Source organism: Natator depressus, chromosome 5 (assembly GCF_965152275.1).
Source record: "Natator depressus isolate rNatDep1 chromosome 5, rNatDep2.hap1, whole genome shotgun sequence".
Lineage (NCBI taxonomy): Eukaryota > Metazoa > Chordata > Testudines > Cheloniidae > Natator > Natator depressus.
In genome coordinates this window covers 69,095,300-69,123,256 of record NC_134238.1, presented here as the reverse complement: position 1 = coordinate 69,123,256, position 27,957 = coordinate 69,095,300, and positions in this window count along the sequence as shown.

Sequence of the window (27,957 nt, the reverse complement as noted above, 5' to 3'; positions counted from 1 at the left end):
TTCTAATAGATTGGTAAGGCATGATTTTCCTTTACAAAAACCATGTTGACTCTTCCCTAACAAATTATGTTAATCTAGGTGTCTGACAATTTTGTTCTTTACTATAGTTTCAACCAGTTTGCCTGGTACTGAAGACAGGCTTACCGGCCTGTAGTTGCCAGGATCACCATTGGAGCCCTTTTTAAAAATTGGCATCACATTAAAGTTAGTGGGATCCCAGATAAATATGTACATTGAAGACAGTTAAAACATCATCATCTTAATTTTAAAACTGGAATTCATGGTTACTCAATAAGTAGAGAAAAACATTAAAAGCATACCACAATACAGTGTCACTTACAGTTTCAATGCAGTTTACTATTGCATATAAAGATATATGATACTGATGCCTGGCATTCATAATGTCACTGAATGTTTCCTCCCTCTTCTTTTTTATACCTGTTAGACAGAGTAATTGTGGTAAATCAGACCAGGGCAGGAATTCAAAAAGTACATTTGTGATTCATCCATATTCCTATTAGATTACGGGTTTTCATGTTAACCCAGAATACTTGTTAATGTCCCAATCTTCAATATGTATAAATCTGAACAGGTAGCCACTGGTTTGTAAGAAAAAATCACACAATGTAGAACAAACAATCACTGTAATCAAACAATCAAAAACCTTATCCTTCCTTGAGCAGCATTTTCCAGGAGAACCAATATAAATAAATATTACTTATTATATTACAGTAACAATACTTTGCATTTGAGAAAAATCTTACATTTGTAGATTTCAAGCACTTTGCATACAAACAATGAAGCCACCAGAGCAGGGACTTGGACCTTGATCTCTCACATCTAGGTGAGTGCCCTTATAACCAGGCTATTGGCCTATGTCTGTTTCTCTGTCCCACCTGACATTCTATCCTTGACCTGCAAAACCTCACTGAAAAAGATGCATTTCCACAAAAAGTTTTGGTGTCGACAAATAGCCATTTGGCCAACAAAAACATATTTTGCCAAAAAATTCCTGACCAAATCTATTTGTGGTTAGACAGGTGAAACATATGACTGTAACAAGCTTTTATATGGTAATTATTTGTTGTTTCTTTCATTAACAGTTGATGATAGAACTTGGAAGCAGGAAGCATTCTGACCACAGAACTGTTCAAGAGGGTATATGTGTATTATACTTATCAGTGGATCAGATCTGAACACTCATTGACATTAATAGGGGTCTTAGGCCACGTCTACACTATCCGCCGATCCGGCGGTGATCGATCTATTGGGTATCGATTTATCGCGTTTAGTGTAGATGCGATAAATCGATCCCCGATCACTCTGCCGCCGACTCCAGAACTCCACCATGGCGAGAGGCGGAAGCGGAGTCAACGGGGGAGTGGTGGCCGTCGATCCCATGCTGCGAGGACGCGAAGTAAGTGATTCTAAGTCGATCTAAGATACGTCGACTTCACCTACACTATTCTCGTAGCTGAAGTTGCATATCTTAGATCGATCCCCCCCCCCCCCCCCCCCAAGTGTAGACCAGGCCTTAGGAGTTCAGTACCTCTGATGATCAGCAAACTTTATTTGTGTGTCTAAGTACGGAGTTAGGTGCCTAACTTCAGGCTTTAAAAATTAGGCTGATGCCCTGCCTGTGTGCCACAGGAGAGGAATGGTGACAGCTTCCCCCTTCAAAAGCCCAGTAAATGGCTCTTGTGTATATGGTATCTGTCACTGCCACTGCACTGGGAGACAGGGCCATAATGCAGGGGCTGGACAGCATGGGTGGCCCATCTTACGGTATGTTCGAAGTCCTGATTGCTTTATTCCAACTCTGTCTAGTCCATGCAGCAAATTACTAGTAGGTCATAATATATTTGGAGCATGGATGGAAAACAGAAGACTAGATATTTTGCTTAGATCTTTCTCCCTTCTTGCTTGTAACAGCATATGAGCTTTCTGGGATGGAATATGGCAGTCACTCTGCACCAGTTAATGCTGCACAGCACTGTTGTAGGAGGGGAAATGGAGAATAATTTCTCCCATTGAAACTGTAGGTGGAATTTAGGTATGAAGCATGTAGTTGCTTCATTTTAGCATTTACCATTCCTTTTGTAAAACACACCATGGATCTTCAATGGCAACAAATTGCTGGGTACAGAATCTTACATCAGTTCCAGAAGATTCTTCTGAATACTTCCAATATATTCAAAAATATGTTCCTGGCACAGTGTGGAGGAAGGCGAAGACAGGTCTCCTATAAACAAAATTAATATCACAGGTATCAAGAGAATATTTTATTTGTGAAGATAAAAGTATTCATGGCATATGTCCACTAGCCTTAATAAATGGCAGAATCTGCTATTAACAGATTCAGAAAACAATTATGTGGAATAAATTTTATCTGTTTAGAACTAGCAGACACCCCTAAAAGAAACAAGGGCACAAGAATGAACTAATACATTTGGAATTGAAATGTACTGATTTAGCTGATGATGAATAGAGGATGTATGCTATAAACTAATACGTAAGTCTTGTGAATATCTTATGAAAAAGGTCATAAAATATGTTAATTAAGTACTGGGAAGTACACTCACTTAGAATGAGAAAATCTTATCAGACTAATTGTGGATGACTCATTGTATTACAGTAATTTATATCATTGTCGGTGTGTTTTGTTATTTGAGAGAGTATTACAGTATAAAAATTCATTTATTTAAAAGTTATCAGTTTTATGTTATTCTCCCTGTCTGGAATACACATTTGTCTGCTGCAGCATGGAAACTGCTTGGCTTGCTGTATCAACCAATTAAAATTAAAGATATTTTGAGGGCACAAATCTAATGTGAAATTTAGACACCTAGTTTTATTACACAGTTATTGTTTAAATGATAAGAGAATGTAATTGTTCATCTTGCCTTTTGTCATGATAAACATTCTGACATGTACAGATAGTATGATAAGAATGGTACTGTATGCAAACTGAGAGGGATAGACAGGATTATAAAACACTGATCAGAACACCATAAATGTATAAATTCTGAGGATGTAGAATGTTCCCACAGATTTCTCTTCAGCCAACAGATTGAAAAAAGTCAAGAGAAATGTGAATCACCTCATTTATCTCTATGAGCTGTTAACTTTGAAGCCTAAATATGATAATATAAATACATAGGGCCCAGCGAAGGAAAGATGTCAACTTAAGAAAATCATTTAAAGAACCTGATTTCATCCTAATGTGAACCATCTTCCCTGGCCAAACAACATCATTTTCAAAATCTTTTTTAAAAAACTGAATTAGATCGATATGAGCATCAGCCAGAAAAAAGCATTAATTCAGCTTGGGAATTAATGAATGCAATTCACAATTACTTAATCAGTATAACTAATCCAACTAGGGGAAAATGGCCGTAAGGACATTAATCTTCCTGCAATTATTCATCTAGCCAGATAATTGAACCTGAACCATGTTCCAGTATGTAGGCAATATTAACTCCAAAATATTTAAATTCTCTGCCCACTAAAATGAGTAAAAGAGCACCAACAATTAATTTGTTTGTGTCTTCATAGGACTCAGATTGATTTTATTACCTGACAAAGAACCAAAGTAGTAGAGTAGTTCCAGCAAACAGAGAATAGTGGTGAATGTGGGAAGTGAAAAAGAGAATGCCCTTTGCAGATAGTGCTGATTTGTTGTGTGCGCCAACCACCCTAACTCCTTTAATATCTGGAGATGCTTGGATTGCATGACCCACAGACTCTATAGTTGATGTGACAGAGGCCCCAACTTATGCAGTGCTTGTGGTAGTAAAATCTTGGAAAGGAGAGGATATGCTGCCTGCCTAACTTTTAGAGCTTCTACCTGTCCAAAAAGCCATATCTGATAGCTCAATTCTCCTAAGGACAATGAACAAGCATATGCCCTCTACCGAGTCAAAAGCTCTCAGCTTTGAGGGACTAACGTAAAAATTGTCATATATTCAACCAGGTTGAGTGAAAGACATTGAGCATCTTATGTTTATAACCATTCATCTGTTTGAGTTATCCTCATAAAATAGGTGATCAGAATCTTCTCTATTTTACTCTCACATAACTCAGCTTCTAAGGATTTTACTCAAACTTCTTAAACAAAATTACATTTGGGCAGAAGCCAAGAATACAAAAATTCTCACTCGTGAATGCTTCAGAAATTTATGAAGATGTGAGTCTGGAACAAAAGTAACCATTCTGCCAATTTTAACTTTGAGAAGCTACGTTCCCCACTAGCTACAGAGACTGGCAAAGTTAAAAGAATGTGTAGAGCTATAAAAATGATTGGAAAACTGTCTGTGAGTTTATCCTCACAAACAGACTTCAGTACTTCTTCAGGAGTGGAATGTTTCTTAAGTCATCTTGAAAAAGCCTGACGCTCACTACACAAATCTGTAGCATCAATGTCTTTTGAATTTTCATCAGTCAATGCCAACTCCAGTTTTATAGAAAATTTTCTTATCTGTTTTGCGGTCTTCTTTTGCAAGCTGTGGATATCATATAGAAAGCCAATTTCTGACTCTAGCTGCTGCATCTGTTGAAATCTTTTGTCAGCTGAGTGACTAGCACTGCGAAGTAGAAATTCACTTTGAACCTTTGATTTGGGTTCTGAATGGGTGTCTCTCGTCCTTCATATGAAAACTGCTGTTTCTTTTGCCGAATGTGAACTGGCTCTGGTTCAAATTCTGTGGGAAAGTCTATTTCTTCAGCAAGCTCGAGAGAATCTACCAATGTTCTTTTGAACCGTTCATCACTTCTGAATTCCTCCAGAATATTTTTAGTTTGCTGCAGTTTTTGAATAGCAGAATGTATTTTCAAGTTCCTTTCCTGAAGCTGCTTACTAGTGAGGCTAATCTCGAAAAGGATATTATATCACAAAATGAGTAAAGTCACAAATTTGAACTTGGAAAGGCCATTTGCAAGAGCTTCTGCATCTGAACGTGCCATATTGCCAGATGATCCAGTAAAGGTAGTATCATCAGAAATTTCAATTAGGGCAGGGGTGGGCAAACTTTTTGACCTGAGGGCTGCATCGGGTTTTGGAAATTGTATGAAGGGCTGGTTAGGGGAGGCTGTGCCTCCCCAAACAACCAGGCATCGCCCAGCTCCCGCCCCCTGTTGTCCCCTCTGCTTCTCGCCCCCTGACGGCCCCCCCAGGACTCCTGCCCCATCCAACCCCCCCTGTTGCCTGATGGGCCCCCCCAGGACCCCAACAAAAATTAAAAACTCCATACCCACATGCTTTTCCTAATTATACTGAATTTTGCATCAAATAATATTGCACAGTATGAGGAATTTAAAGTTTATGGGTGAGTCTTTTAAAATCTGACTTAAAGGTACATAGAGAAAAATCCCCCAAATATCCGAGTGCCTGATTTTCCACACTGCCCCTTATATACCTTTGTTCACTGAACTGTTTTCCACTCCTTATTTAGGTCGGTCCTAAAGAAGAAATGAGTCCTTAAGGCCTAGACTTAGGAAAGCACCCCTGTTCAAGAAAAGCGCTTAAGCACGTTTAACTTTAAACAGATTTTAGTGGAAGACAGTTTGACAATATTTCGTTCCTGCATTTGATTGAGTGACAGAATGAAGCTTATCAAATTTGATTACAAGGTTATTTAACACTGTTCTCTCAAGAAATGAAAGGTACTTGTTTATCCATGTTGGAAGACCTGATCTTGAACTTGGTTTACAAACATGAATTTCCACACCTTCCATTACAGAATCCTGGGTTTTAAAAGGAGTTTCCAATTGAATATTTATGCTTTTTTATCAGAACTTTCATTAAATTTTGGAAAGTGAGCCCAATGTGACTTCTTGGCAAGTAAGAATTGTATATTTCTGCCCAGTTTTTTGAGTGAGTGCTATTTTGCTTACTCCAGTATGAGTAATTGGCTAAATATTCAAGTAAATAAAGGGTCTTAAGTATAATAAAAAGAATAATTATTCAAGTGGATTGATGGTGTGGCAAATTGCTGGCACGATTATCATGGGTCCCGTGCTTCCTCTTCTGTTGGGGGTGGGGGGGAAGGTTCAGGGCGCAGTTTCCTGCCCCTGAACTAGGGTATCTACTGTCCCACTAGTAACCCAGAGAAAGGTAGTTGAGAGGGAGGGACCCAGGCCCACCCTCTACTCCAGGTCCCAGCCCAGAGACCCTAGGGATAGTGGCAAACCACTTGAACTAGTGCTTCCTTCCCCTGGGCTACTTCCCTCTCCTGCTCTTCAGCTTGTGGGGCTTCCTGCCCTCCCTCTGCACAAGCCAGGTGTCTCTTTACCTAGGGTCTTGGTCTTCTAATCAGCCACGGCACTTCTTCAAACTGCACTCTGCTCCAGCCCCAAACCACTCTGCTCCAACTCCTTCCCCTGGCTGATTGAAGCAGAGGGTATTTATCAGGTGACTGGCTTCAGGTGCTTTTAATTAATCTATGGAAACCTTTCTTCCCTCTACAGGGAATAAGGCTTCTCCTCATCCTGGGACTTACATACCTCTCCTATAGCACTCTCCTGCTGCCTTGTGGCCACGCTGTATCACAGTGGGAATTTCAAAGTTATCTTGGCAGTCAGATTTATTTATTTATTCATTTATATTTAGAGACAGGAAATGTGGCTCAGCAGAGGAATACAAGAGAAAGGCAGGAGCTATTGAAAGTTGTAAGCTTTTAATTTTTGTAGAATTTTTGTTTTTGTTAATAAGTGCTGCTAATGTACTCCACCCCTCAATTCCCCTTCTTCCTCAGTTGTTGTAAACAAGAGGTTTCCAAACTGTAGTCCACTGAGCACTTCCTGGTTGCCTGCAGAGAACAGGATGATTGCACGATGCTGGCTCTTCTCCTTGTTTCCAACTGATAAATTAAAAGACAATTTAAATTAATTCCTTCATGTTACTTTTCCATGTAAGCAATTGTTATAAATGCATAAGAACCACAGACTTACTTGTGGAACTGGTCAGGCTGACCAGTTTGCGTTTATCCCAGGCCCTCCAAGGTTCTGGACTCAGGTTGCTTATTGAAAGAAACGTGATTCAGTATCAGTTTTATAAATGTTATTAAAACTCAGTCTAAACTAAAATCAAGAAAGCTTGTCACCAAAGTTATTAATGAAATTAAGAATGAAACACTAACTCTCAAATCAGAATCAAAGTCAGATCAAATCAACAAGTCAAGCCAAATAGTCTCAGTCTCAGTACTGAATTGGCATTGAAACTATCAAATTAACACCGAAAATAATCAATTCTCAGCTTCTAAGGAGAAGTCAAAGAAGATGGTTGTCCATTTGGGTATATATCCCAGCTAAAGAATTTTACTATAGGGAATCACATTTATAATTTGAAATTAGTTAAAGTTATCTAATGTCTGAACCAGATCCTTACAGTCAATTATAAAGCTTCCTTCTTAGATTTCAGTTCTTAGGCAGTGGCTAACCCATTCTTCCTCCCGCACCATAGATTTAATAATTTTATTAAGATAATGTTGAAGTAAAAAGAAAACGGTACAGCGTTTAGGCATAGAAGTTTCTGGTTATCAGGGAATAAGGTACAGATTATCAAGGAGTGCAAAATTCGGTTTAGGAGCGGGTGGCATAAGGAATACATAATCTGCAATCTCCCCGATTGGGGGTAAAAGTTTAATGGGTCAAAGTACAGACATTGAGCTATGGGGGTATGTTGTCCATATAATGGCTATATTCAGGTGTGGAGTATAATGAGCGGATACGATGATGAGCATGGATCTACCCTCATTTGGTGGGATTTAATGTTCAGTGAGTTTATGGTTCCAGTTCATATGGTCCAATGGAAAAAAGTCTCTCAGTCCCTTTCCCATAGTGGACGCACGATGTCGTACCGGCTCACACCTCCTGGTACTGTCAGTGGCCGGTGATGTGTTCGATGTAGATGTCCCTGGACCATCGGCAGGTGTCCAAGACCATGAGGCGCCACATGAGCCGTGCATAGCGTCGACCGATACCACAGGTCCGCAGCACACGCTCGTTGCAGGGGTCCCAAGCACCCAGGATTTGAACAGAACACTCTCTAAGCAGAATTTTTAACATCTCTCTTTTTGCCAGAAATTACAGGCGACAGTCTCAAGTCTCTTAAGACTTTTAACCACACAGTACACTTTTAGAGACTCTTTATGAGCCAATATATAGGGCTGTTTAAACCTGGGGAACTTTTCGTTTTGGCATCTTCCCTGTGTAGGCTTTGTGGACATTCACACAGATAGAATCATAGACTTGTAGAAACGTAGGTCAGGAAGGGACCTAGAGAATTTACCAAGTTCAGCCCCCTGTGCAGGACAAAGTAAACTAGATCATCTCTGATAGGTGCTTGTCCATCTTGTTTTTAAAAGCTTCCAATGATGGGGACTTCACAACCTCCACTGGAAGCCTTTTCCAGAGCCTAAATACACTCACAGTTAGAAAGTTTTTTCTTAATATCTACCCTAAATCCCCCTTGCTGCATATTAAGCCCATTACTTCTTTTCCTATCTTCAATGGACATGGAGAACAATTGATCACCATCCTCTTTATAACAGCCCTAAAAACATATTGGAAGACTATTATCAGGTCCAGCCTCAGTCTTCTTTTCTCAAGACTAAACAGGCCCACTTTTTTTTAACCTTTTGTCACAGGTCAGGTTTTCCAAACCTTTTATCATTTTTTTTGCTCTCCTCTGGAGGCTTTCCAATTTGTCCCCATCTTTCCTAAGTTGTGGTGCCCAGAATTGGACACAGAACTCCAGCTGGGACCTCACCAGTGCCAAGTAAAGCAGGACAGTTACCTCCTGTGTCTTACATATGACACCTCTCTTAATATATCCCAGAAACATACTAGCCTTTTTTGGATTTTCTTCGCATTGATGACTCATATTCAGTTTGTGGTCCACTATAACCCCCAAATCCTTTTAATCAGTACTACAACCTACTGAGTTATTCCCCATTATGTTGGATCATAGTAAAGAAGTTCTGTATTAAAATCACAAATGAGTTTGATTCCCCATAGTTTAAATTCCAGGGTATTACTAATTAAGAGGTCTCTTGGTTTTTGGTACTGTTTCTCTCCCTCTCTGTGTGAAACTTGCAAGCTGCTAATTGTGTTAGTACATCCTAAAGCAGAGTCTGTTCTCAAAGCAATACTTTGTAACAGAAACAGCACCCAGAGACTCCCCGCCCTTTTGTTGTATTTATCTCACTTTGTTAACAATTGTGATTAAAATAGAGATAGAGGATGTATGTGGATGGATGCTTGGTGTGGATAATAACTGAATGATCAGGGAGGTGCCAGCCTAAGAATCCAGTGTCCATCGGCTGAAGAAGGCGTCAAGTGGAAACAACCAGAGGACCCCCGGAGGGCAGACTGGAATCCACCCAACAGCCTCAAGGATGAGAGAACCGAAGAACAACACAGAGCCGTCAGGAATGTGCCATCTGCCGATTGATTCTGCAACAGCATGATGAAGCAATTCCCATAGACTGGCATAGGAATAAATTCCTGTAAAAATGGACTCTAGAAACTGAGAACTTTGGGGTCTGATTCTGCAAACCAACTTCTAGGAGCATCAGATGTGCATCTGACAAGGCCCTGCTCCCTCCTCGTGTCCAGGCCACCTGGCCAGTGGCTTGGCATGAGCAACTCTAAGGCTGGTAACTATGATAACAACCTTCCAGAACCTCTCTGTGTGTGTGTGTGTGTGTATGTGTATGAATGAATGTGTGACTAAATATGAAATTGAATGGAATGTTATAGCTATAACTAACTGCTTACTATGATTCTTTCTGTTTTCACAATAAATGTGGCATTTTGCCTTTTCCCCTTTCATAAGATCCTGCTGGTTTTTATTTTATTGGTATAACATTTTGGTGGAGAATTGCAAAAGGGGGACTATTGGCATATGTCCTGGTTATTGTGAAAACTGGTGTGCTCACCACCAGCTCTATTGAGCTTGGCATTTCTATTTGGTTAACCAGCCTTCTGGCCTCCAGGAGGCAGAGGTAAAATATACAGAGCTCATATTACTAAGCTACGATTACAGAATCCAAGTCCTATTGTTCACTGAAGTATCAGGGGCAACAAGAAGACCTAAGGGCCAGGCAATGCTGCTCGCTGGAACAAGGAGTAGCAGGATCAGAGAATCTAGGCTGTGTCACTTGCTGACCTGTGCCAGGTGTGATGAGGAAATTTGATAAGCTACCATTTCAGAATCTAGGCTGTGTCACTCGCTGAGTGATACCAGGAGTGACAAAGAGATTGCAATACCTGTGTTAAGATGTTTAAAAGAAAGCAGGGTAAGCCAGTACCAGAGGGAGGAATGGAGTCAGAAGGAACTCCAACCTCACCTTTTGTTAAAGAAATTACACCTTTTAAACAAATCCTTCAAAAATTTGGGCACAGTCCTTGGACTAAACAAGCCCTAGCTGATGTCTGCACTATTTCAGACCTAGAAGTCAAATTGGCCAGGTACTTATTCATATATAAACCCTCAACTCCAATGAAAAAGGAAGCAGCCGCAGTCTGGCTTCTATGGAAAACCTGTAATGAGGTATTCCTTCAATTGGCTGAATGTAAAAATGAAAAAAGAAACTGCATCAAGATTTACAAAGCCTCTGCTGCAAAAGCAGAGAAATGGAAATGTATGTCCATTAGTACCCAAACCCAGTTAGATGCCCTTAAGGATGGGTACAGAGAGTTAAAACAGCACTCTCAAATCTTACAGGAACATACAAAAGAAAAGGAGGGGAAAAAAAAAAGAAAAAGAAAATCAGGAATTACAGGGAATGGTCAAAAAGTTAACTTTAGAACAGGGGAGAGTCCCCGCTGACCATAACCACTGTAAATCACTCATTAAACAACTGGAAAAAAATTGGGATTTGCAAATAGACAAATTGCAGCAGTAACTTCAGGAGAAGGGACATTTGAGACCCCAGAAGGGGCAGACTTTTGGGACCCCTCTGGAGATTGGGAAGGGGATATTTGTGTGGGAGCACTGTGCTAATTTGTTTCTAAGCTTCTATCTTTCAGCCTCTGAACCAGAACATCAGGAGAGCTGGTACCAGCTGAAGAGTTATAAAACACCATGGTTATAGTGTCACGACAAAGTCTGTGTTCAGTGTTCTGTGTTGCATATTCTGTGTCTGCCTTTGATGGGTGTCCTGTGCTAGCATTGAGTCCAGAGAGAGAGGGGATACTATACTAGATAAAGGATAAATGCCTTTTCCTCTCTCTACTTCCCCCATCTCCAACTCCAATCACTTACACCTCTGTCCAAAAGACTTTGATCCCCAATGCATCAGGTTTATTTTTTGTTAGGTTCTCTAATAATCATTTTGTTGTTGATACATTTGTATTGTTAATTGCATTTGCTTGTATTGTTAATTCCACACTTCCTCTATGCACTCTGGTTCTACTTCCCCAAGCCCTGAAGGGTAGTTCATAGGCCCTCATAACCTGTAAGGCCTTGGCCCGTGATTGTAGGGCCCCATCTTTCAGATCCCCAGAGACCTCTTGAGAACAACTGTTAGGAATAGGGGATTCTGCAACATTTTAGCACCTGAATGTTAGTTTAAGTCCAAATCAGCTTAACCTTGCATGACAACTGTGGTACTCCTACAAAATCTTATTTGTTGTGTATGCTTAAGGAGGTCCTGACCTCAGTGACTTTTAGTGTTTGATGGCTATTGTAGCATCAAACTTGGGCCTCATTTTGTTTGTCAATGCACCCAATTATTGTAATGGTGATGGCTTTATTTTATTATAATTATGATTATTTGCATTTGTATTTATGTTATATCTGGTGTTTAGTCAATTGTAATGGTTTTAGTTATATTCACCTGGTTATGGTTGTTTAGTTTGTTTGCAACAGATCACCTATGTCCTACAACGACAACTACTGTAATGATCATAGATCAAGGGGCAGAGTGTTTTAGGAGCAGCTCACCTGGTCAGCAGTTCTAGATGTAATTTTTCATCCCATCATTGTTCTATTAGTAATCCTGACTGTTATGTTGGTTCTAAGGCTCTGCATGTGCTGCTGGATCAAACAGACGTATTTTAAGCTAAAACCGCAGGCTCACATTTATAGCCTGAAAACAATTACATAAAGTGTGACCCATTCAGTACCCCTGGATTGAAGGGTCAAAAGGGGGACAATGTAGAACTGGTCAATGAAATTGTTTTTAATTATTCACTTTATTAATATAACTTCATAAGCAAAGTTTTATGAATGAAACAACATTCATTCATAAAACCGGTTACCCCAATACTGGCTAATTGAATTTCACTTTCACTCCAATTGCTGCTTAAATCGCTGAAACTTGCACTGTTTCAACATTGTAACTTCTGCTCACTGTTTGTCATTCGTTATACTTGTCTATATTGGAACTTCTGTTCCCTGTTTGCCATTCCTTGCGCTTGTCCGTATTGTAACTCAAACTCCATTTTAACTTGTCCCAAACTCCATTTTAAAATGCTCACTCCATCTTGTAAAAGCTTGCTGCAACCTTCATGTTTGCAAATCCCTGCTGTAAACTTATTAGTTTAGTTTGGATGTGCGAATGAGGTATGTATGGATGATGGAATCAACCTCCAGCCCCAGCCTGTCCTGATGAAATAAAGTGTAAACACCCAACAGCTGAAGATGCAGACAACAGCCCTGACAAAGTAAGAGGAGTCCACCCTCAAAAGAAAAGAACAAAAGTACAATTGAAGAAACATCAAAGCCAGGTCCTAGGCTGAAAGTCATGGCTGCAATTGACGGGTGATCAATCACACCGAACCCAGAGGCAGCGTGACACAGCAAGACCTATAGACTCTGGATTCAAACTAAAGGGTACAAAAAGGATGGGTGAGATGGAAGACTTTGAGGGGGTAACATTCTGCTGCCAACATGGAAGGGCATCGGTGCATGCCCAACAGAGACCCAGCTCTTCCTTGTGCCCGGCTTTCCTGGCCAGTTAGCCGCCACAAGCTACGAACCCAAGCCATGAACTCAAGCTACATTCGGGACTGGTAACTATACAACAGCTGCAGAACCTGTGTGTGTGTGTATGAACAAACGTGTGAATGAATGTGAAACTGAATGAAATGTTATAGCTATAACTGCCTGCCTGCTATGGTTCTTTTTGTATTCACAATAAATGTGACATTTTATATTATCCCCTTTAAAAAGATCCTGCCGGTTTTTATTTTACTGGTATAACAATTTTGTAGTTGTGCATTTGATTTTTCCTTCCTAAATGAAGTACTTTGCATTTGTCTTTATTGAATTTCGTTTAATTCAGACCAATTCTCCAATTTGTCAAGGTCATTTTGAATTTTAAAAGCTGTCCTCCAAAGTACTTGCAATTCTTCCCAGCATAATGTCATCTGCAAATTTTATAAGCATACTCTTTACTTCATTATCCAAGTCATTAATGAAAATATTTAATAGTACTGTACCCAGGACTGACCCCTGTGGGCCCTGCCCTCACAGTTTGACAGCAAACCATTGATAACTACTCTTTGAGTGTGATGTTTCAATCAGTTGTGAGCTCACCTAATAGTAATTTAATCCAGATCACATTTACCTAGTTTGCTTATGAGAATGTCATTGGAACTGCCTTAGTAACATCAAGATATATCACACCTACTGCTTCCGCCCTATCTACTAGGGGCACGTCTTCACTTGCAATGTTAAAGCACTGCCGTGGCAGTGCTTTAACCTGGCTTGTGTAGTCACTCTCCCAGCTGTCTAATAAAACCACCTCCACGAGGGGTGTAACTACCAGCGCTGGGAGTGTGGATCCCAGCGCTGGTGCACTGTCTATACTGGCGTATTACAGCGCTGAAATTTGCAGTGCTCAGGGGTGTGTTTTTTCACACCCCTGAGTGAGAAAGTTGTAGCACTGTAAAGCACCTGTGTAGACAAGCCCTAGGTCAATATCCCTTAGAAAGAAGGAAATTAGGTTGATTTGATATGATTTGTTCTTAGCAAATCTATACTAACTATTCCTTATAACCCTATAATCCTCCAGATGCTTACAGATTAATTGTTTAATAATTTATTCCAGTATCTTTCCAGGCACTGAAGTTAGGCTGACTGGTCTATAATTCCCCATGTCTTCCTTGTTCCCCTTTTTGAAGACAGGTACTCTGTTTGCCCTTCTGCACTCTTCTGGGACCTCTCCCATCCTCCAGGAGTTCTCAAAGATAATTGCTAATGGCTCCAGAATTTGATTCAGCTAATTCCTTAAGTATCCTAGGATGAATTTCATCAGGCTCTGCTGACTTGAATACATCAAATTTATCTAAATATTCTTTAACTGATCTTTCCCTATTTTGGCTTGCATTCCTTCCCCGTGGTTGTTAATATTAAATTGCATTGAGTATCTGGTCAGCATTCAGCTTTTCAGTGAAGACTTGAAGTAAAACAGGCATTAAAAACCTCAACTTTCTTGATGTCATAAATTATTAGCGCTCCGCTAAGTAGAGGACCTATGCTTTCCTTCATCTTTCTCCTGCTCCTAAGGTATTTAAAGAACTTTTTCTTACTGCCTTTTGTGTCCCTTGCCATGTGTAACTCATTTTGTGCCTTAACCTTTTTGATTTTGTCCCTATACAGTCGTGCTGTTCTTACATACTCCTCCTTATCAATGTGACCATGTTTCCACTTGTTGTAGGATTTCTTTTTGATTTTTAGGTCATTAAACAGCTCCTGATGGAGCCATAGTGGCCTCTTACTATTCTTCCTATCATTTCTTCGCATTAGAATAGTTTGCAGTTGTGCTTTTTAATATTGTCTCCTTGAGGAACTGCCAGCTCTCCTGAACTTCTCGTTCTCTTAGATTTTCTTCCCCTGGGATCTTACCTACCAGTTCTCTGAGTTTGTTAAAGTCTGCTTTTTTGAAGTCCATTATCCCTATTGTGTTGCTCTCACTCCTTCCTTTCCTTAGTCAGGAAATCTTTGATTTTATGATCACTGTTCCCCAAATTACCTTTCACTTTCATATTTGCTACCAATTCCTCCCTGTTGATCAGAATCAAGTTTAAAATGGCAGTCCCACTGCATAAAACTTTCTTCACTTTCTGGAACAAAAAATTGTCCCTGATACATTCCAAGAACTTATTGGAAATTTTGGGTTTTGTTGTATTACTTTCCCAAAAGATGTCTGGGTAGTTCTCCTCACAAATGTTATATGATAGCCAATATGAAGGTAGGGTGTTCTTAGTTCAACCTCTCAAATAATTTGTCCAATCCATTAAACATTTTAGAAGCTCCTGTTTTAAATATTAAAAGTTATCGCTCATCATCCTTGTTTCCTGTCTCTCATGCATTCAGATGTCCTCCCCTACCCCTAGAATTTTGTCTGGTTACCTAAACATATTACACAGCCTCTCTCCTGCATGTCACAACACCCAAATGTCTATGAGCAGCCCAGATGTGGTACACTGAAACCACTAGAGCTACTGCTTCCTAGAAATTGGTTGTTGTTTTTAGGAGTACATTTTTGTTTAAAATACAAAGCTTGCTAAGAGAAAGAACAGACATTCACTGTGACTGTGTCTGGAGGATCTTTTGTTCCCTGCCTCTGCCTCTCTCCGCCACCCCGCCATTGGAAGTCAGACATGAAGAGAAAAGAGTGAACCAGGTCTGGCATCTGATGAAGTGAGCTGTAGCTCACAAAATCTTATGCTCTAATAAATTGGTTAGTTTCTAAGGTGCCACAAGTACTCCTTTTCTTTTTGCGAATACAGACTAACACGGCTGCTACTCTGAAACATGTCTGGCATGATGACACATAATTGAAGTGGGAGTGCCCTGGATTGGATGTAGAACTTTCATCCCCCTTTCCTACTCCTACTCCTGCTATCTCCTGCCAACTCCCTATTCCTTCATTCTGTGGTCAGACTGTTCTGAGTTACTCTGCCCCTCTTCCCCTCTTCCCCTTCCTCTCTCACATCTGAAACACAGCCAGAGTTGGAAGTTAAGTGTCAATCAGGGACTCAATCCTATAGGATGCAGAGCACGCTGTCCTGATCCAGCAAAGCACTCAAGTACACTATTTACTTTTAAAATATTGGCTAACACTAAAACTAAGCATGTGCTTCAATGGTTTGCTGGATCGAGACCGAATTCTCAGCACCTTACAGGATAGAGCCCTTGGGGAGCATTCCTTGCTCTTTTATAAACATATAAGTACCTCCCCCACCCCTTCAGAACAGTATTCAGCACCCCACTTCTGGCCATGTGTCTGAGGCAGAGCACACGTTGTATGCATGTTGGTGCCTTGTAGAGACTGACCCACAGAGGGGCTATTGGACTGCTCAAACAACATGGTAAAGAAGATGGCCTTTAGCTCAAGTGGTTTTGGAGAGGAAGATCCAGGGTCTTAGTCCCAACTCCTCAACCATATGCAATCTATCCAAAAATTTGAAAACAAAAAATGTCTTTAAAAAGGAGTTAGGGTTTCAGTGGAGTCCAGCGAACACCAAAAACAGCATTACAGCTGTACGAAATCTTTACATTTTTTACAATCCCTGAATGTTGGGATTTGAACAGTGTCTGGAATTGAGGGTGTGGGGATTTGAAATGTCTGCAAATGAACAGTTAAGAAATTGTATTTATTGCCCACTGCCACATAATCCTTCATCACAGTGAGGGGAATAGCCCACATGCACCTTAGGCCTGGTATGGTATAAACTTTATTTTTCCTTGTTTTAAATTAAATTATTTATATTAACAAGATCTCAGGCAGCTCTGCATCTAGGTTAAAACTGCCGATAGCAAGGTGGTCCTTCATCCAGTTAAAACCACAAACAGTTTGTTCCCCAATAACTTGTTTATAAAGGAGTGATGTGGCAGTTGCCACGAATGCCTCTAAATGTATATTAAGATATGTTAACAGGATATATAGGGATGTGTGAAATGTATAAGCTTGGGCAAGGGACAATGACTGTTCGCTGGGCCATTAGATTTATCTGTGACCTTGTGAAGGCCCTATGAATAAACTTGGTGTCATCTGTACCCTCTAACCATTACCCTGAAGAAAGGGGCAGAGACAGCTGCCTTAGAGTTATCTCATCTTTATGCCAGTCCTTTTATATGTTTAGAGCACACATTATTTGGGGCCTGACAGTAAAAGAACTGCCAGGTTAAGGGGGACTTTCCAAACTGACTAGTTATGACCAGGATTGGATCACATTATTGGGGTCCAACACATGTGACTCCCTCGATTTGCTTGGAAGACCTCTAGGAAGGTGCCATAGGGTGGAGCAAGCTAGAATTGCATCCTTAATGGTTGAGGTAAATGCAGACGATAGAGTGTTCTTCTCAGACCACCACAACACCAAGAAAGACTGATATCCCTGTCTTCTGAGGCTTGTCCTCTGGAAGGAGAAGACACAGGCTATGCCAGCCTGACCAACCTAAGAATACCGTGCCATGAAGGTGTGAGAAATCAGCCAGAGATGCCATCATTTGACCCCTTACCTGCAGTCCTGACCCTGATGCCACATGACTCTGAAGACCATGCAAGTAGATTTATCCTATTTTGTTATTGGGTAGGGACACCCCCCCCCCCCCATTATTACTTTTCTCTAACATTTCTAAGGTGTGAATGTGATTGTTTAAATGATAGCACATGAGCCCAAGTTCACATTAAGAAGATGCCATTAATCATTTCCTAACTCAAGTTCTGAGCAGTTCTGCTGAGTGTCACCCTAGGTAATGAAGTGTCAGCAAAACAACTCTACTTAATAAGAGGAAGTAAGAGCTGTTGTCTGATGTTGTATCAAAAGCAGGGTAATCAGACTGGGGAGGGAACCAACGGTATAGCCACTGAACATATGGGAACTACAGAAGGAGTCTAAAGTTCGCTTAAAAGGCTGAGAAATAAACACATTTGGTTCTGATTCCAAAACATTCAACCCATTCAGGAGATTACCTTACTGTGAGCAAGAGCCTGTAACTGGGGCTTAGAACTGAACTGCAACTGCCTGCTTAAATTTCCAAGGTTAGTATTTGCAAGAATTAACCATGTGCTGTATTAACTTCCTGACTTGATTACTGGCTGTATCAGTTTGACAATGTCGTTAATTGGTGATTCAGTATCATTGTGAATTCATTGACTTCTTAACTCAAGTCCAATTGTGACCTTGAATTGATAATGTATTGTTTAATCTTAGTTCAGTACAAGTTTATAGTGGTTAGCCTTAGCAATGTTTGATTGATTTTAAGTTTCTGTATTTATTAGTTTATAATAAAACCCATAAAAAGAATAGAGAGCTGGTTTTTCTTTCAGATCAGCAACTGGGTCAGAAACCTTGAGAACAAAGGTAATTTAGTACAGTGGCTGAAAGCCTCTTGGCCCTGACCCTAGATTAAAACCTTTGTTCTTCAAATCAATCACTATCACCGCACTAAGTTTACATTCTCCCTTAATTTTGCTCCCTAAAATACATGCAAAGGACAAAAACAACAGGAAATGTTTGGAAATAGATGCTGTGAATAGAAAACAGGATTTTATAATCTCCTAGAAAATGTTGAATGAGCAGTGTGAGTCAGACAGGTGATTTCCTTGGAAGAGCTATGGGGGGAGGGGAATTTGTATTTTACTACTGTGAATCACACTCAGAAAGAAAAGCAAATGTCTATGGGAACAGACAAAACTGTGCCTGTGAGAAGGAAGAAAACAAGCCAATACTTCTGTGTAAAGTGTAGGATGCTCTAAAATAAACACTTTGACTCTCTTACAGCACGTACACAGAAAAGATTACAAATCCTGCTTTGTTTTTAAAGGCTTAATTATTTGGAATTTATAGTTTCTTTGTCAGATAGTATTTATTTTATTTCTGTGAGAAGCAGGGTAGAGAGTGTAACTGGACTCAGATTCAGAACACTTGGCTTCTATTCCCAGCTCTAGCACTGACCTACTGTGCAATACAGGGCAAATCCCTTCACCTCTCTGCACCTCTGTTTTCTCTCCCACCCTTTGTCTGTCTGATCTTTATAGAACGTAAGCTCTTCAAGGCAAAGACTTTCTTACTATGTGTTTGTACAGCACCAAGCATAGGTGCTGACTCCGTGAGTGCTCGGGGCTGGAGCACTCACAGGAAAAAAAATGGTGGGTGTTGAGCACCCACCGGTGGCTCCCCTACCAGAAGCTCCCCCGCCCTTCCAGCGCCTACCACCTTCCGCAGATCATCTGTTTTGCGGCATCAGGATGGAGGCGCTGCGGGGAAGGGAGGAGTGAGGGTGCAGCACGCTCAGGGAAGGGGGTGGAACTGGGTGGGGTAGAGGCGGGTGGGGGCACACAAGAGACAGGGCAGGGATGGAGTCGGGGTGGGAAGAAGCAGGGTGGGGATGGGGCCTTGGTGGAGTGGGGGTGGGGCCTGGGCAGAGCCATAGGGAGCACACTCCGAGCAGATTAGAAATTCAGCGCTTCTGGCACCAAGCACAGCGGGGCCTCGCTCTTGCCTGGGGCTTCTAGACCAGCAGTTCTTGGCCTGTGAGATGCTTGCAGTCCAATCAAGTATACAGTTGCAGCCCACGTGACATCATATAGGGGTCATATAGGTAGAATACATATTGTGTGGATGCGGCCCACATAACACATACAGAGCTGCATATACAGCCCACAATGGTAAATAGGTTGAGAACCACTAGACACTAATGCAATACAATTTATAAGAAATCTTATCTCAATACTAACATAAATGGACTGCTTATCCCACTTCAAAAATATATAAATATCCACCAGCAAATATAATATAATGAAACACCCATAGCAAACACAATAAGCTCTCTTCATCCCTTACTATCCCCAAAAAGCCAGAGAAAAAACATAATTTTGAAGTGAACATGGAAGGTTAACTGAAACTGCCAAGTTCAGGAAACATCAGTACACCAGGTCAAGGAAGACTGGGCTACCAAAGTAGGGAGACCATATTTCCCAAAGGGAAAATGGGACACTGCGTGGGGCTAGCTTGAGGCCTCCCCTCCTGTGTGGGGCTGGCATTGCTGCTCACCCAAGTCCTTCCTGCCCTCCACCAGAGCCCTGCCAGCCCCCTGGTATGGGGCTGGCATTGCCGCTCACCCCCCTCCATGTTCCTATGCACCCCATTTTTTGACAAAAGTGTACATTTTCCCCATTTGCTCTTGCCAATTGATCAAGCTGGCAAGAGAAAATGGGACAAATGCCCACTTTTTCCACAAAAGTCAGGATGGCCGGGACAGGACTTAAAAAAGGGACTGTCCCAACCAAAACGAGACATATGGTCACCCTAATCCAAAGAGACAAAGAGAGACTGTGAGGGGTTGAGTCACAGAAACCCTCTTGGGACTGCCACCTGATGTGCTGAGACTACCTCTAAGCCCATTTTCTCTGGCAGCTTGGGACTTCAGTACCTTGCATGGTTGTGCCAGACATGCTAGCCTGCTACAAACACAGACCCAGGTCTGAACCACATCCCCCCAAAAACTGCAGGCTTAACTGAAAACAGCTTAAAAAGTGCTCCTGTCTCCAACACCCAGATAGCCAGTTCCCAATGGGAGCCAAACCCCAAATAAATCCGTTTTACTCTGTATAAAGCTTATACAGCGTAAACTCATAAATTGTTCTCCCTCTATAACCTTGATGGAGAGATATGCACAGCTGTTTGCTCCCCCAGGTATTAATACTTGCTCTGGGTTAATTAATAAGTAAAAAGTGATTAAATATAAAAAATAGGATTTAAGTGGTTCCAAGTAGTAACAGACAGAACAAAGTAAATTACCAAGGAAAATAAAACAAAAACACGCAAGTCTAAGCCTAATGCAGTAAGAAACTAAATGCAGGTAAATCTCACCCTCAGAGATGTTCCAATAAGCTTCTTTGACAGACTAGACTCCTTCCTAGTCTGGTCCAGCAATCACTCACACCCCCGTAGTTACTGTCCTTTGTTCCAGTTTCTTTCAGGCATCAATTTGGGGTGGAGAGGTTCTCTTCTGAGCCAGCTGAAGACAAAATGGAGGGGTTTCCAGGGGCTTATATAGTCTCTCTCTGGAGAGTGGAAACCCCTCTCTTCTCTTGTGTAAAATTCTCTCAACAAGATGGAATTTTGCAGTCACCTGGGTAAGTCACTTGTCCATGTACAACTCAGTTCTTTACAGGCTGACACCATTGTTTACATTCGTTTGAATGTTCCCAGGAAAGCTCAGATGTGGATTGGCATCTTCCAAAGTTCATTGTTAGTTAAGTACTCCCAATTACTTGAATAACCCCTTCACACTATGTTGACCAAATCTGTCTTATGTGCTTCCTACAGCAAACACTTTAAATACAAGCATAGAGCCAACGCTCATAACTTCAGATATAAAAATGATACATGCATACAAATAGGATGAATATATTCAGTAGGTCATAACCTTTGCAAAGATATGTTACATGGTATACCTAGCATAAAACATATCCCAGTTATGTTATATTTACATTCATAAGCATATTTCTATAAAGCATTATGGGGTGCAACGTCACACTGATGTAATCAGAGATGAGGCCTGGCAGTTTGTAACCACCAGAGGTAAGAGATGTCAGCAACATTCTCCATGACTGGAGATAGATGAGGATGTGGGGGCTTCAGTTCATCACACTGAAGATGACCAGGAGGAATTCCACTCAGCTAGAAGTTTTCAATCAATACCAGGTCCTCAACGTGGAAACCATGGAAGATTCCTCGCAAGATCCAGCTGGTCAAAGGGAACAGAGAGATATAAGGGAGACACCTCTGAATGGCAGCTTGACCCAAAAACTGTAAGAAAATCAAGCCTGCCCATGTTCTCCAACAGTCCAAGGAAGACAGACGATCCTTGATGGGGATTAAATACTCAGAATAGTTGAAGGAACATTCTATGAGAGACAGGGGGACCACAGGACACTGTGCTGTCTTCCCAGAGCCAAGACATGAGACATCACTCTAAGATTGGGTAGGTGTATAAAGTTGATAGAAAATGATCTGTTGGTGATAGTTCATATGGCACTAATGACACTGTGTCGCAGGATATCTCACACATAATAGATGACTTAAGGGAACTCAGAAGCATGCAAAAAAAGAAGAGTGTCCAAGTAATCTTCTCTGAGATCCTTCCTGTCTCATGAGCAAAGGAAGACAGAAGATTCTGGACGTGAACTTCTGGCTAGATAAGTGGTGTAGATGGAAGGTTTTGGTTTTGTGGAATATTGGTCCATTTTCTAAGGGCAAAGGGGGATATATAAGTTCAGATGGCTTCCATATCCATAGAATGGGAACCAATCTTCTCAGGGACAGACTGGCTCATAGTCAATCAGTAGTCTGGAAAGCATTAAACTAATAACAAACGGGGAGGCTAAAAAGAGGGAAGATATGAGCACTCATTTAGCACAAAACTGAGGTTTTGAGAACCAAATCAATCAAAGAACATGAAGACAAGAAATTCTTGAATTGCCTGTACACCAATACTAGCAGCCTAGGTAACGAACAAGAGGAAATGGAATTGTTCAATAATGAGCATAAATTTGATCTAGTTGGTATTACTGAAACCTGATGGGATGATTTGCACTATTGGACTGTTAAAAATCAATAGTTATAATCTGTTGAGGAGGGATCGAATGGGCAAAAGGGATGGGGAGGGGCACTCTATGTCAAAAATGCCATTACCTGTTTCAGAGTCACTGATAACTTGGAAGAAAATGATCTTGAATGCTTGTGGTTCAGTGGCCTAACAGATAAAGCACAAGATGGATATTAGTTGGTGTTACTCCTAAAGACCACCAGATCACACGAGGGAAGAGGATGACCATCTCCTTACACACCTAGCTTTAATGTGTAGGGGAAAAAAAACCAAACTATGAGCCAAATCAGCTGTGACGAAGAATTTAATCAGAAAAATGTGAATGATAATTGGGAATCATTGGGAATCATTTAAGAACACCTTACTAGATGCTCCCAAAAGCCACAATCAAGGAAGAAGGCTGTGCTGGTTACAAAACCCGACCCAGTTTAGAGGGGAAGTGAGGCCAGTCAGCCTCACCTCAGTCCCCGGAAAAATCATGGAGCAGGTCCTCAAGGAATCAATCCTGAAGCACTTACACGAGAGGAAAGTGATCAGGAACAGTCAGCATGGATTCACCAAGGGAAGGTCATGCCTGACTAATCTAATCGCCTTCTATGATGAGATTACTGATTCTGTGGATGAAGGGAAAGCAGTGGATGTATTGTTTCTTGACTTTAGCAAAGCTTTTGACATGGTCTCCCACAGTATTCTTGTCAGCAAGTTAAAGAAGTATGGGCTGGATGAATGTACTATAAGGTGGGTAGAAAGTTGGCTAGATTGTCGGGCTCAACGGGTAGTGATCAATGGCTCCATGTCTAGTTGGCAGCCGGTGTCAAGTGGAGTGCCCCAGGGGTCGGTCCTGGGGCCGGTTTTGTTCAATATCTTCATTAATGATCTGGAGGATGGTGTGGATTGCACTCTCAGCAAATTTGCGGATGATACTAAACTGGGAGGAGTGGTAGATACGTTGGAGGGCAGAGATAGGATACAGAGGGACCTAGACAAATTGGAGGATTGGGCCAAAAGAAACCTGATGAGGTTCAATAAGGATAAGTGCAGGGTCCTGCACTTAGGACAGAAGAACCCAATGCACAGCTACAGACTAGGGACCGAATGGCTAGGCAGCAGTTCTGCGGAAAAGGACCTAGGGGTTACAGTGGACGAGAAGCTGGATATGAGTCAGCAGTGTGCCCTTGTTGCCAAGAAGGCCAATGGCATTTTGGGATGTATAAGTAGGGGCATAGCGAGCAGATCGAGGGACGTGATCGTTCCCCTCTATTCGACATTGGTGAGGCCTCATCTGGAGTACTGTGTCCAGTTTTGGGCCCCACACTACAAGAAGGATGTGGATAAATTGGAGAGAGTCCAGCGAAGGGCAACAAAAATGATTAGGGGTCTGGAACACATGACTTATGAGGAGAGGCTGAGGGAACTGGGATTGTTTAGTCTGCGGAAGAGAAGAATGAGGGGGGATTTGATAGCTGCTTTCAACTACCTGAGAGGTGGTTCCAGAGAGGATGGTTCTAGACTATTCTCAGTGGTAGAAGAGGACAGGACAAGGAGTAGTGGTCTCAAGTTGCAGTGGGGGAGGTTTAGGTTGGATATTAGGAAAAACTTTTTCACCAGGAGGGTGGTGAAACACTGGAATGCGTTACCTAGGGAGGTGGTAGAATCTCCTTCCTTGGAAGTTTTTAAGGTCAGGCTTGACAAAGCCTTGGCTGGGATGATTTGATTGGGGATTGGTCCTGCTTTGAGCAGGGGGTTGGACTAGATGACCTCCTGAGGTCCCTTCCAACCCTGATATTCTATGATTCTATGATTCTATGAAGGCAGATGTAAAAAATGTTTGTAAATGTATAACAAATGGAAGAAAGGGGAATTTGATAGTAATAAGAGAAGGAGTACTTGTGGCACCTTAGAGACTAACCAATTTATTTGAGCATAAGCTTTCATGAGCTACAGCTCACTTCATCGGATGCATCGGAGCTATAGCTCACAAAAGCTTATGCTCAAATAAATTGGTTAGTCTCTAAGGTGCCACAAGTCCTCCTTTTCTTTTTGCGAATACAGACTGACATGGCTGCTACTCTGAAACTTGGTAGTAATAAATATACATTGAAGCACACTACAGAACTTTAAGTGTGCCCCAGCAGGATCCACATGGGTCAATCAACATGCAGTATGTTAGTGTGTTTTAGAAATTACACCCCCATAGAGCACATTACCCCACTGGGCAGATAAGCCTTTACTGTTACATTGTGCTATGACAAAGCAGAACATACTATATTTTTGTTGCATTTGAAGAACTCCTGATTCCTTACCAAAAGTTGTTCTGGTTATAGTGCTGGAACAATTCCAGTAGAAATACTGGGCACTCCACTTCAACTTCCTCTTCAACTTCAACTTCCCCTTAAGGCCCGGCTTGACACAGCTCTGGATGGGATGATTTAGTTCGTGTTGGTCCTGCTTTGAGCAGGGGGTTGGACTAGATGACCTCCTGAGGTCTCTTCCAACCCTAATCTTCTATGATTCTATTATTCTAACCCTTTTTCCTTTAAGGCTTTCTCCTGTGCACTGTTTCTTCAATTTAAGAACATAAGAATGTCCATACTGGGTCAGACCAAAGGTCCATCCAGCCCAGTATCCTGTCTACCAACAGTGGCCAATGCCAGGTGCCCCAGACGGAGTGAACCTAACAGGTAATGATCAAGTGATCTCTCTCCTGCCATCCATCTCCACCCTCTGACAAACAGAGGCTAGGGACACCATTCCTTACACATCCTGGCTGATAGCCATTAATGGACTTAACCTCCATGAATTTATCCAGTTCTCTTTTAAACCCAGTTATAGTCCTAGCCTTCACAACCTCCTCAGGCAAGGAGTTCCAAAGGTTGACTGTGTGCTGAGTGAAGAAGAACTTCCTTTTATTTGTTTTAAATGCTGCCCATTAATTTCATTTGGTGGCCCCTAGTTCTTATATTATGGGAACAAGTAAATAACTTTTCCTTATTCACTTTCTCCACACCACTCATGATTTTATATACCTCTATCATATCCCCCCTTAGTCTCCTCTTTTCCAAGATGAAAAGTCCTAGCCTCTTTAATCTCTCCTCATATGGGACCCATTCCAAACCCCTAATCATTTTAGTTGCCCTTTTCTGAACCTTTTCTAATGCCAATTTACTGGTTCATATGGTTATTGTGGTTTCCTTTTCAGTTTGTGTTTTGTTAGTAACATTCACCAGGAAGAACCCATTTAATCTTTGGGCTGCACAAATATAAACAGTCAGAATTCTCCCCAGATCATGTTTGTCCTCCCAAACAGGTCTCAAACTTTCCCTTTCTGGAAAGTTACTCAGGCATGGGCTGGCTTGCAGTTATAGTTTTACTCCATAGAGGGATTTACCCACAATGTGAGTGTAAATGAGAGTGTAATGGGACCTTAAAGTGACCACACCTGCTTTAAGGACTCTTTGGGCATGGCTACACTTGCAGATATAGAGCACTGTGTGTTAAACCAGCCCTCAGAGAGCGCAGTAGGGAAAGTGCTGTAGTATGTTCACACTGTCAGCTGCAAGCGCATTTACGGCACTGGCAGCGGCATTGGGAGCAGTGCATTATGGGCAGCTATCCCACAGAGCATCTCTTCCCATTCTGGCGCTGTAGCTTGTTGGAAAGGGGCTGGGGGTGGGTGGGTGCAGAGCATTCTGGGTCCTGTCCCAATGCCCCGTGATGCATCACTTCACATCCCAGCAATCCCTGTGCTTCCCTCCACATTTGGAGCCATCTTTCAATGGTTTTTGTGCTGCGCGCTCTGTCTTCCCTTTCGGTCTGCGGGAATGGAGCCCGAAGTGCTGAGGAATATGCTGATGGGTCTCGCCAGCAAGTCGTGTTTGGCAGTCAAGTTATTTCTTAAGCTACAAACTGACAGTGAGGAGTCCGATGATGATGTCGACTTGTATAACGCATATGACACGAGTTTGCTTGTGGCATTCACGGACATGCTCACCACCGTGGAACACCGCTTTTGGACTCGGGAAACAAGCACTGAGTGGTGGGATCACATCGTCCTGCACGTCTGGGATGAGGAGCAGTGGCTGCAGAACTTGCGCGTGAGAAAAGCCACTTTCATGGGACTGTGTGAGGCGCTCGCCCCCACCCTGAGGCGCAAGGACACGAGATTGAGAGCTGCCCTGACGGTGGAGAAGCGGGTGGCTATTGCAATCTGGAAACTCCAGACAGATACTGATTGGTCACTAACCAGTTTGGAGAGGGAGTGGGAAAGTCGACCACTGGAATCGTGTGGATGCAAGTTTGCAGGGCCATTAATCGCATCCTGTTCAAAAGAACCGTCACTCTGGGTAACGTGCATGACATGGTGACTGGCTTTGCATAAATGGGTTTACCTAACTGTGGAGGGGTGCTAGATTGGACGCATATTCCAATTCTGGCACCAGCCCACCTAGCCTCCGAGTACGTTAATCGAAAGGGATATTTCTCTATGGTTCGCCAGGCGCTTGTGGATCACCGTGGGCATTCCATTGACATTAACACAGGCTGGCCCGGAAACGTGCATGACGCATGCATCTTTCAGAACACTAGCCTGTTCAGGAAGCTGCAAGCTGGGACTTTCTTACTAGACCAGAAGATCACCCTAGGGTAAGTTGAAATGCCCATTGTGATCTAATAGCCAGAGAGCAGGGCTATTAGAGGGGCCCCGTGCGGGGCTGCAAGGATTAGGGATGCCTTGAGGGAGCAATTTGAGGCTGAAAGCCACCCGTAATGTCTGGTGCCCTGCACGGGAGTGAAGAGCAGTGGTTCCAATGTTAGTAGGAATCTGTGTTTGCTACGCTGACTTGCAGTGCCTGTTTCTTTCCTGGGCTAAGGTATCTTTTACTCTGTGCAATAATAAAGAATGTTTTCAAAGCCAAAAAATCCATTTATTGAAAAGAAAATTAATTTATTGAAAAGAAACACAACTGCTTGGGTCGTCTGCAACCTATCATTTAAATCAGCTTCTGTACCAAACGACTGGAGGATAACTAATGTGAGACCAATTTTTAAAATTATCCACTACATGGATCTGACGAGGTCTATAAAATCATGAGTGGTATAGAGCAAGTAAATAAGGAAGTGTTATTTACTCCTTCTCCTAATGCCAGAACAAGGGGCGACCAAATGAAATGAATGGGTAGCAGGTTTAAAACAAACACAAGAAAGTATTTTTTCACGCAATGCACTGTCAACCTCTGGAACTCCTTGCCAGAGGGTGTTGTAAAGGCCAATACTATAACAAGGTTCATAAGGGAGCTAGATAGATTCATGGAAGATAGGTCCATCAATGGCTATTAGCCAGGATGGGATGGAATGGTGTCCCTAGCCTCTGTTTGCCAGAAGCTGGG